We start from the raw sequence: 12732 nt of genomic DNA on the forward strand, positions 1-12732 counted from the left end.
ATTCAACACTAAGTTTGCATTTCTCTGAAAATAATTGTGCCATAAGGGTAGGCATATACCACTTGTTTGTAACAAAAACTAGCTACTGATACCAAACAGTTGTCTGGACAGTTACAGCACAAAGAGAACAAAGAACTGCTCTGGCTAGGAAGACAAGCTGTTTCTCCTGAACATCCAATTCACTTCCATAATCCAATTCACAGGAAGCTTAAAATAACCTTAACACTGAATACAGAACCGAAAACTACAACAGGAACAACAATTGTTAGAGTTTTATTTTGAAAAGATAACCAAAAATACAGGGAGGGTTCTGCAAAATGGCAACAATTATAAAGGAAGATGATATATTGAGACAAAGTATTTCTACATGTTAGCATACCAATCCTCAACTTACGTTATTAGTGATTACCAAAAAACCCGCTTTTCTGCCTGTGCTTTTATTGAACCAAGAGGGAAAAGCGCGTTAGAACACTATTAAATTGTCAGTTTCTTAGCAGCACACCTTTACATGGAATGTGTTCTTTCCAGATAAAATTTTGGCCCTTGCAATTCTTACGATACATCAAGGTAAGCAAAAATCGTATCTGTAAGCATTTATATTTTCTGATAGCCTTAGACAGCCATAAGAAGCACAAGGAGGAAACAAAAGTGCAATAAACTTGCAACTAGTTGGACAAACTCAAAAGAATAGTTTGACATTAAATAGCTTTTACTAAGAGCTTGTTTGTTTTAAAATTTTCACAAAAATATACAGTTATGCAGTGATATCTTTAACCATAAATTTCTGGTATTATTTTATCTGATCAAAGGGAGAACTAGAGTTTAAAGACAACTTGTTAGACCAATAAACATTGCTAGCTAGATTCTGTTAACTCTTTGTGTCCTCTTGCCATTTTCCCATTAAGACAGCACTAATACTCACATTACTCTGAAACCAAGTAAGCAATTAAAGCAAGCATATGACCCAGGCACACCATGCAGAACAAGGGAAGGAACAAGATTCCAAAGGTTCTCAGGAAGGGTTAGAGTTGTTTTTCTATAGCACACCAAAATCTTTCAACCAAAGCGATTACTGCTATTTGGAAGAGATAGGCAGACAACTGTACAGTTCAGCATCTTGGAAAAAGGAAGCCTTACGCAAAAGTATAAACCTAAAGGAAAGTTTCAACAAGTCCCACCGCCCCAAACCACACAAGTAGTATTTTCTCCCCTCCAATTACAAAAAGAAAACACAGCAAAACTGTTCTGAAGTAATAATACACTGTCCACTTACTTTAATAAAATAGACTAAACTATACCACTGCTGGAAATCTAGTCTGAAAAACGACATGGAAAAATTGTAAAAGCTGAAACAAAGGAACATTCTTAAATGAGGGAACAGGTTGTAGGGAATTTTATTTAAAAAAATAAACCACAAAAAAAACTAACCACCCACTTTTATTCCTCCTCAACTAAAACTACATAATACACAGAACTATCCCTTTTTTTCCATAAAAGCATGAAAATGATCAGCACTCAGGAAATTCTGATGGATTTAAGGTTTTTACATGCCAAATACTATGCTGTGAGAAAGTATGAGCAAGCGTATTTAGGGAAATATTATGAAGTCATAGCAACAACTGGCACAGAAAAACACTATTTGTACAGCACTACTTAAAAATAAACTGAATACTGAGATAGGAACATTAAGCAGTATGAGTCATGCTACCCTCATGAAATAGAATTATTACAGCAGCCAATCCTTTAGCACATTTTTTGCTAGGGTTTGGTTCTCCCATCCTTCAAGTGAATTTGCAGAGGTTTCACAATGAACATTCATTGCACTTTGATTTGCAGGGTCTTCCATTTCACTATAAAAAGTAAACCTATGAACAACTAAGGCTGTCGGTATAACATCTGAGAAATTTAGATCAAGATGATAAGGAAGATGAGTTCTGCACAAACTCTCCTCACATGTTCACCTGCATTTCACAAAGTTTGGGTTCGTTGGGCAGCTAGATTGCAGCAGAACCAATAACTCCATAGGAAAGCACGGTGCACACACCCAGTTCCTATATTCCCACAACAGGTTGGCTTCATCCACTCTGGCCTTTATTTTCTCATTCCACAACTCCAAGTCCTACTCTTTAACAGTACCTACACTGCCTCTTTCTTGTCCCTCAACTACTTGCTGAGCAAGCGGTAGCACGGTGCTCTAGCAGTTTCCACCCACCTTCACGCTCCCTGGTAAACCAGCTCACCAAACAGGACAGATCATCACTGAGCTCACATTAAGATTTTCTTGAGCAGGTACATCACTTCAGATTTCCTGCCATCCAGCTGCCAATTCTCACAAAACTGATAAGAAATGCGTATCTTTGTCCCTGCTCTTCTTTAACATTTGTCTGAAACTGCCCAATTGATTCAAAAACTATGGAAGCAGTAAGTGAGAGAAGGCAAAGGTGTAAGCCTCATTCTTCTCAGAAGGCAGATTAAAGATCTTCACTGAATAGAAGCCACCTCTAGATCATGCTCTGTGACTTTTCCTCAGCATGCTCTCGCCCAACACAAATAAAATCTCATAACTTTCATACTTCTCAGGATATTTTCTTCCCCTGTGCCAAAGAACTTTGGAATTTCCATTAAAAAGCAAAATGTCAATATTTTATTAATCAACTCCAAAGGTCTTAAAACAAGTTTTTATCTGTGTCACCACAGGTAAAAGTCCCAGCATACATTAGCTAAGAGAACTTATATAGGCAAAAAATAAACCACAAAGTCCAACTGAAAAAAGCAATCATATACTAAACAGTACATACTGTAATAGCTACAGAAATGGTGTAAACAAACAAGGCTCAAGTTTTTTGACAGTGATTTTTAAGCAATTCTTGTAAATTAGGATACGTTGATCTTTGACACAAGGAAACTAACCAATAAGTTCTTTTTAAAGCTTCCTCTTAGGGAACATTCTAGCAAGGCTGTATGCTAAAGACCTTGAATTTCTTCTCTACTGCTAGTGCCCTACAACGTGAAAAGAATAGCTATAAATATCCTGAAGGCTCAACACAAGGATTTTAGAAAACATTAACTAATAATGACCAAGAGACTTTCAGATACCACACACAAAAACATCTGAACAGAATATGCTGCCTCTGCTCTCAAAAAGTTGGCTTTGATGCTGTTATCTTGAAAGCCATTTATAAAAATCCTTGCTTCATTCATGTTGCAATACTTGATTTGATTTTATTTTATTTTTTATTCTCTTTTTCTTCACGTGTGAAGCGGTAGAAATTAGCACAACACAACTTGGAAAAATCTATGCAACAAATGCAGATTTTTAAGATGCTAAAATAATACAGCGAATCCCCAAATCTTCTCTTAAGGTGTTTTCCAAGAACGAAGAGGGGAAAAAATGTTTAAAGAAACCCAGCTCCCAATAACAGATTAATTTGTTTGATGAACTCTTACTGTGAAACAGGTATGGTTGGTTGTTGAAAGACAGATTTTAACATTCTGAACCTCCTTGGAATACGACGTTTTTATTTTTATTAGATACTTCACTATAATTCAAAAAGATAGTATTAAAAAGAAAAAATTCTAATAGAGGTCTTGATGCTGCTTGCTGAATCCAATGACGAGAAAGAATAAATTCCAAGTTTGATATTCCAACACAAAGAATGCCTGCAGACAAAACACTATTTCAAATATTTCGAAACCTGAAGGCAATAGCACACAGCCTTGTCCTGCAGACCTGATCAAGATTTCTCACTATGTACAATCCAGATGACAAGTGGGAGACATGATTCCTTGTGCCTTCCAGAACTTCACAGTTTCTAGAACAGAAAGAACTGACAGCTCTCAGTGCCAACATGACATAATACTTACCGCTTCCAATCACTAGTACAAGGGCTCTATGACAAACTAGTCCATAACAGAGAAAAATCTCAAAATCATAGAATGACAGAATCATTCAAGTAGGGTCATCCCAGGCTGCTCAGGGCTTTACACAGTCAGGTCTTGAAAACCTCCAGAGACATAGACTGCACAATCTATTTCACTGTTTAACTGTCTTCAAGGTGGGAGAGAGAAGAAAACAGACGAATCCATGTATACAAACCAAACAGTCTCTGCAGCTATTAACATTATTCTTGTGTTATCTCTAAGGACTCTACAGAAGCAAGCTCAGACAGTCTACCAACCTTTAGAAGAGAAAAGCACCTGGTCACATTACCTTTTAAACGTATTTTTGGAATGACAGGACTTGTCACTATGGATGTGACTCAGCAGGATTTCAAGTTTCATGACTAGGGAGTGAAATACTTATACATAAGGACACCACTCAACTTGGATTAGCTGCTCATAAAAACTTTCAGCTATAGTATTTTTCCTTATTACTCACTGAGGCCTCAGGTGGTGTTCCACACAGAACAGCAAGGAAACAGGACTTCATTGTACAGAAAACTAGTGTGGTTTGCTATCAAGTGTAGCTACCATAAATAGGTCTTATCTTGTACTCCCTCTTTAAATAAAACAATTTAGACATTGCTTCATTTTCTATTCTGTCCAGAGAACTTGTTCTATAAGAGCGCCCAGTTTCTTCAGGGATACAATTTGTTTACTGTTTACATAGAGAGAAAAAAAAATTATACTTCAGCAATATTCTGAAATTATGTACCAAAGCCTGTTAAGAATCAGAGCTATTAACAATGAAAAGTCCATAAATTAATAGGACAAATAGCTATAGTAAAAAAGGTCGCTTTGGTTTACACATTCGGATGACACCAAGGAATTCTAGACCCTGGATGCAAGGAAAAAATGCATCAAACCATGATTATTCACTACTACTCAAGTGGTGTGAACTCTAACTGCCATCAGTAGACATGAGTGCATCTTATTAATAGAAGTCAGGCCTACTTTCAAAGGTAGAATCTTCAGCCAATGACTTTGGCCTAATTCTTGTTTTTCAATCAATAAAATAGGGAGAATAGCACCTTCTTTCAGAGACTTAAGAAAATCCACTAGTCTCCACCAAGAAAACAATTACAGCAACAAATACCAGAAAAAAGTCCATACAAGGAAATCGAATCACTACTTCCTCGGGAATTCAGCTTCTATGTTAAAGTTAGCAGAGCCACACACCAAATTACTTTTTTGAAAGACGTTGACAGCAACCCATTTGGTGAACCCTATATCCTGAGCACTAAAGGAAGGAATCTAGGGAGTGTATACCATTACAAACTGTGTATTTGCTATTATGCACACTCCTCTGAGACTGGGAGCAATATTTACTCTCATATTGTTTACTTCGAATACCTTAGTAATTTGCCACCTGGACATTTTTAAGTTAGCAAATAACATAAAATGACATTTAAAAGTACAGAAACTACTAGTTCATACTAGTCACTCACAACCATAAGTAAGAGTAACAAGAGATTCCTTGCACTTCTGTGGCCCACAGGTGACAGGAAAAGGAGCAAGAAGCAGCCAGAAGCTGGTAGGAACCGGGAGGGAGAGCATAGGAGCCACCAGGGCAAGAGGGACAGTGGTGGGTGCGGGGAGGGTGGTAACCGCCCAGCTTCAGCCCAGCCAGAGGACAGCAGAACCCAGGGGCTTCCACAGGTGTGCAATTGCTTCTGGGTCATGCCCCTTCCCCATGCTCCAGTCAGCAATCAGAAGCTGGTGTTAAATGCCAATTAAGCAAAGCCTGAGCTGAGGCTGCTTGGTTCCCAACAACCTCCTGGCTACAGGATTATATTCCCACACACTCATGTTTGTTAAATGCTCTATGTGTAACACGCAATAGAAAACCACCGACACTGCCTAAATATGCAAGCAATGAACACATTCAAGCCATAGTTCTAGCACACATCAGAAGATCACTAAAGCAGTGAAAATTTCCTTGATATTTACTACGTGTAAAAAAACCCACACAGCCATAGTGAGACGACAGTACCTCAAATTAAACTCTCCAGATACATCAACATCGTGACTGAAATTTTACAAAGTATAAATTTCACAATGCATAATATAAACAATAAGAACAGCTATTTTAGTAATTACACTTTTATTAAGCACAGTTTGAATATTTTATTTAATAAATGAAACAAAATTACTGATTAAGCTTGATCATCTTTGATTAACACATACAGCACAGAAAAGCATCTCTGAAATGCGAGACCATGACCCAAATGTTGACAAACAGACTGCCTTTGCTGCAGGCAAAGATGTAGCAATGTAGCTGTCAGAACTAGCTCTCATCTCCTATCCGTCTTCCCCCTAATTTGCTATTAGACATGCTGGCTTTTTGCAGATTCAAGACGTAGTTGTCCTTACGAGCTCCTACATTCTACCAGCATAACCTCCTTCTGCATTTCGCTAACTAACCAGGAGATATCTTAAATAGCAAAACACCAACTTTGGGGCAAAACAATTTTTTATTCTCTGCCTGACAAGCCACTCTGTGTAGGTGTATTATTGTAATTGTGCGGTTTTTTGTTTGTTTGTTTTAATCAGTAAAGTTATTAATCATCTTCAGAGGCTTTGCAGAGTTTTTGGATTTTAAGTTCACTTAAATGAACACTGACCACAGAAAATTATTAACACTGCAAACTACAAGCTTTAAATAGCATAGCTGTATCAGCTAAGGACATAAAGTTGATACACAGCTGTGCAGGGCACTTTAAAAATATTTGGATATACTTAATACAAATCTGAACATACTCAGATTATACTTTTTGCTTAGCCAGAGGGATGAGGGATGATGCAGTAACCAGAATAAATGATGTGAGGAAAAAAAACAAAAAATTTAGTTCTGCAGACAGAAACTGCACCTGCATTCACAACACTGCTCAAAGCTGGATAGCGTTGTTAAAATGCTCCTGCTGTACACCAATATGTCCCAGGGCGCGCCAACATTGAAAGTTTTTACTTTGAACCACTAGTCCCAATCTGCATGGAAATTACCTCATTGCTAGGTTTGACTTTTAAAACAGCCAAAGCTGATAAAAGATTTCATTGTTTAACATGCTGTATTTAATCAAGAAAGTTTGATTTACTTTTTTTTAATGACTAACACTACACAACATTAAGTGGTTAAATTTGAAGTTGATTCCCATGAAAGTGTTCTGATACAATTTTTTCTGTGCCTTGAAATTCGGCAAAGGAAAAATCAATTACAGAGAAGTTTGAACAATTATGATTCATACGAAGAAAAATGCAAATGGCCATCTTCAGCTTAATTCAGGCAGACTCATAAAGATTAAGTTCAGAGCTCTTAAAATGATTATTTTGGTGATTAAAAAAAGTGTGTGCATTATTTTCTATTTTTCATTAAAAACAGTTTTCAACTCCAGCAGCCTACCACTGAGCAAAAGCTCCAGCTTTTCAAATTCCTGTGGCTAGGTACTGCAGGAGAGATTTCAAACTACAGGCTTAACAGTATGAATATTTAATAATAATAAAGACTTAAATTTCCCTAAGTCAAAATTTTACCATATCAGAATTTTTGAAGTACTGTTTTGGTTTTTTTTTTCCCCGCATCTCCTCTTCTCTGTAACAACCAATGAACTTTACGTTATGGAATGTTACACATCATACAGAAAAACGTCTATAGAGATTACACAAAGTGCTAAACAGAAGTAAGGAGTCATCTTTTGCCTTTCCAACCTGGTACTGAAGTCATGCTTGTTGCTAAAGAATAGCTCCATAAATTTAAGTGTCATTAAAAGGAAAGTACGTTACTATTGAAAGTGTTTCAACAAGGACATGCTTTCATATGTATTCTTAACTAAAATTTGGGCATTTTCTTTTACTTTAGAAGACAGAGCTCTTAATTTCAAATGCTAGATACTGTCTACGTACAAACTGATACTTACTGTGTCCTTAGGTGGGGAATACATCTCTTAAATTACTCAATACATTGCAAGGCACTTCCTCCTATATCACTTTGTTAAGCCTATGCCAAAGGCCAAAACGGGGCCTTCAACACAGATGAAGACAGAAAAGAGGTGCGCTGTTAAATTTCATCACAAGTTTTAAATGATGGAAAAGATAAATATAATAAGGTTCATCCATGCTATTTTATATTCCTCAAAAATGGAGCCTGTAACATTTTTGAACACCATCCTTTATTAAGAAAGGAAATGTAAAGAAGGAGCTAATCCCTACTACTTTACGAAGAGAATGGGCATGATAATCTGAGGTTATCATTCAAGGATATCAAATTTCCTCAAATATGCTTCTGAATACAGAGATCTCTGGATTGAGGGCTGTCAGAGCAAGAAATATAATTAGAAGAGAAATTAAATAGACTGTCTACAAGATCTGGAAGTCCCTCTCAAACACCTTTTCAGATCATTTCCTGTCCTTCAGAATCGACCGTAAAAATCTAATTCTCACATTTTTAGACCTCCTTTAAAACAAGCCGTGTCAGAGCGCATTCTAGCTTTTACAGACTTGAAACTCACAAGAGTGACACATTGTATTACACATTGAAGAATGTGCAATACAAAATGAAGGGTTTATGAAATGTATTGTATTGCCAGTACTTTCAAAAACTTCAGATATTCATTTAAGACAAACTTGGATGACCTTGCCCAATATTTGAATTTTGAAACCATAATACTTAAGTGTTTCTTCTCACACAAAGCAACTCCAGTTTCAACATTTTTTTAAAACTTGATAGTATTAGTATTTACATCCAGAGAACAGAAAAGATCACCATAGTAAAGAATTTAAAAACATGTCTGCTAAAAAGCTATTGAAATGTACCTTTTTAAAAACATATCCTCAAGGTTTAAAATGGTATCTCTATCCTTTGAGAAGTATTTTTCTGTTATAGAGATAAGCTTTAATTTTGTGTTAAAAAAAACCACAAACACCAATGCCAAGCTATGACAGGCATTTAAATTAACCTGCAAGACAGCTGTTAGGGGTTCTGAGCAAATTTATCTAGAGCATCTAGCAGCCAAAAAGCTTAATTTTCATCTATGATTTCCCTTAATAGTGTACGTGATGCATATGCAGCATAAAAGGAAGTGTGCAATTACTATGTATTAAACAGACATTATAATTTGTTTCATAAAGGATCTGATTTAACCCTTATTTAGCACTTGCTTTTTAGGCTAAAGTATTCAACATAGACTTCTAAACTCTTGCATTCCATTAAAATTTAAAAAAAATTCTTAGGATTAGGAGAAATCTGAACTCACTACAGGAATTAGCTAGAGCCAAAGGCTCAGCTGTTTCATTTCATCCCTCTGAAGATAAAAACCACCTCATTTGTTTGTACACTATGCTCTAAAAACTAGCCTTCTAATTTAGAGTAGTTTTGATATACAGAGTTGTATCTTGTTTCTGGATCAACAACACTTCTTGGCAAATTAATTCTCCCTATTGAAATCATTATTAGCAACACTTTCTTTAGGATTCTTCTGTGGAAGAAAAAGGTAAAATTAGTTACAGACATGAAGCTGAAATCAAGGTGACCTTGATACAAGAAAAAAAAAGTAGTTGCTATATCCCATGAAAAGCCCTAAACCATAAGCATTAAGTCTTTACTTCAAAATTATAGAATATGTATCTTATCACAAGCTCCTTGTATACTAATCCATAACCACGGAAGAGAGACAACTGTTCCCCAAATTCTCTCTCCAAATTTTCTAACTGATTTCTATACTGATTGTTCTTATAAACACAAAAGGAGACGTTGTAAAATAACAGAATTTTATTTAAAAAGTACTGCAATTAGGCAAAAAAATTTTTCAAAAAGCATCTCAAGAATTTTTTAAATAATAAGATGAAGATAGTATTAAAATTGTTTTGCACACAGACTAACTGATCCTGGCCCCGATCAATATATAATTTTTGAAACAAACTTTGGAGGTGTGTTGTTCTGTTTAGTACCGAGTACTGCCTGAAGATTCTTCAGGTAACAAGGGAAAATACAGGACAAAGTACACTTGAATAGTATCCTTCACTGACATTAGGTACTGAATCTAACCATAAAACATTAAAACAAGTAAAACATCCTCCTGTTTCTGTTGAGATGCACAAAAGAGAAGCAACGTAAGAGAACAATTACACAGTAGACTTTTTGGTCACAAAACATTTTTATGTTTTAGATTTTAAACCCTGCAACACTGTTTGTGGTTTTGGTTTGTTTTTTTTTTTTTTTTATTATAGAAGACATTTGCCATTCTAAAGACATACTTCTTGAATTTTAGATCCAGGAAAGGACTGTAAGGTACCTTGAGCCACAAAACCTAGGTATTATGCTATCTAGTATAATAAAGTGTTCATCCTCTAAATAGAGATTTTTTTTATAACTTGTTTCTTTAAGAGCCTCAGGTCTTTCTGATCAATGAAAAAGCCACATTTCTTTACTGCAGAAAAAAAGCACATCAAAATTGGCTTTAAGTAAATTTTGCCAGAAAACCACCAGAACAACTTAGGACTGTTTGGCAATTAAAATAACTTGAAAGATCAAAGAGTATTTTTTTAGATCAGAGGTGTCCATTATTTAGGTTTGAGTGATTGGAATGTTCAAGTGCAGGAAAAACTTCAATTTGATTAGAAGTCTTCATCCTTTTCTAATGTTCACTTTTGTAGTGTCTGTTACATCCAACACCCACTAATTCGCATGTCCCGTCAAAGTCTCCTAAAATGAGATTAACCTTAATATTTTGGCATCTTCCCCAAATAAAGTATGCCTTTAGGTTTGTTTCAAAGAAGCAAGAAGGGGGCACAAGACCACACGCCAAATTGCACTTGGTAAGCATTTAGTTAGCAAGAAATCTTTAAAGTACCCAGATACTTTATAAATAAATAACCCCTTAAGTTAGTGGAATTAGATGGCTAGTTATACACGCTCATAATGAAAACTTATTTTAGCAAAATCTTAAGGGAAATACCTAAAGCATACATGCTTAATATTTAGTTTAAGTAGAATTTTACAATGGTGCAAAAAGAAGGATAGTGCAGAGGAATAGTACTGATGTATTATTCAGCACAGAATACATGAAACAGCGTTTACAGCTGCACTGACAAAGTAGCTGCAGAGAAAAATAACACCTATACAACTGTTCTAAAATAGCAGATAATTAAGACGCAAAGCAGTACATTACAAGAAGCACTACCTCAGACATCAAAACTTTCTGAAGAGAAAAGGTGCCATGGCACTTACCTGACCACACAAGGACCACAAAACATGAACACTGATATACTTGAAAATAAAAAGCCCCACAGAAGTACATAAATAAGAGTAATACAATAACCATTCTAGAAGGAGGTCTGCATTTTAGACAGCAGACTGTTTGAGCCCAGAATGGTCATTTCAAACATGAAACACACCCTCTTACATTCAAAGAAACATTGCAAAATATTACATTCACTTGGCCAAAAATACTTTCATACAAGCTATGACACAGTATAGTAAATTTCTGGTAGGAAAGGAGCAACTAAGAGAGTTGTTTGGCAAGCCATTGGATATACTGTTTGCAAAACACGTACCTTAAAAGACATGCCTTAATTGACTTGCATTTTTTCCAGTTACGGAGTTCAGCAACATAACTGCACAGATAGCTGTAGTACCTGCACAGCTTTTCGTGACCTCCATTTCCACAAACAGAATTCTCTCATCAGAGCATGCTTCATCATTTCCTGCAGGCTGATGAAAACCTTGTAGCTCAAGCTAAGGTCACTGCTCCCCCCTCCCCCCCCATACTGCAGCACTCAAACCAACACAGGGTTTTCAGTCATACACACTTCTAGCGGCTCTGTATAGCCATGAAGTTGAATATTCAGGTTTACTATAATCTTTACTAAAGACCACAGGTAGCCCATATTAAATGAAGGTATTTTTAACCATACAACTGGCGTCAGTGGAGAAGAGTGTTTTTAAATACCTCAGTGAAACATGTAGGCACATTTTGCAGATGCGTCACTTAGGAAACAGCTGTGTTGTTTCAATGTTTCACAGTCAAAAGACGTATTTTCCATCTCAGGAAATATGGGGCTGCAATATTAATTAGTGAAATACTGATGTTCATTGAATAGAAGCATATCTAAACCCTTAAATTAAGGTGAAACAAGCTAGAATTCATAAATCTGAAAGTTACATTAAGGAGCTACTGTTCTTTACTTCAGGAGAGAACCAATTCAGAGGCCTCCTTTGAACCAAATCAAGCCCTGAGACTGTCTCTAACAGGTATTTGTTTCCAAAGACTAAAGCACTGTTAGAAACTGTAAATATGTGCTTGAACAACATGTCAGCATACTCTACCTTGTGTTCTTCTTGGAGAGATACAGATGATTATGCTTGGCAGACACTAGTAAGACACTTCCCCCCTACACGGTAGGGGAAGCTAGTTGTACAGGTGGACCCAGTCGAACGTGTGCTCTCTTCAAGTATTAGTTAATTCTTCTGTTACTTTTTTGAGTTGCAAATAAAATGAAGAAAAAGGAAAATAGGAAGCGATTGTTTTCTTACCATAGAGAAAGTAAGAGCAAGCACAAACAATAATAGGCCTTCCTATATACAGTGTCTCAAAAGGATATCACCAAAGATGGTAGAGGAAAATACTCCAAGCCCTAGTAAAATAACTCAATTTCTCAGACCACAATGCACTCATATTATACTTAGTTTAAAACGGTGCAGAGGGATCATGTTTCCACACAGAACTCCTTAGCTCTGAACAGATTATTCTCTACTAGACCAAAGCACCAGCTTTCCAGGATAGCTACTCAATACATGTA

This window comes from Charadrius vociferus, unplaced genomic scaffold, assembly GCF_000708025.1.
Source record: "Charadrius vociferus isolate BGI_N301 unplaced genomic scaffold, ASM70802v2 scaffold90, whole genome shotgun sequence".
NCBI classification, from domain to species: Eukaryota; Metazoa; Chordata; class Aves; order Charadriiformes; family Charadriidae; genus Charadrius; species Charadrius vociferus.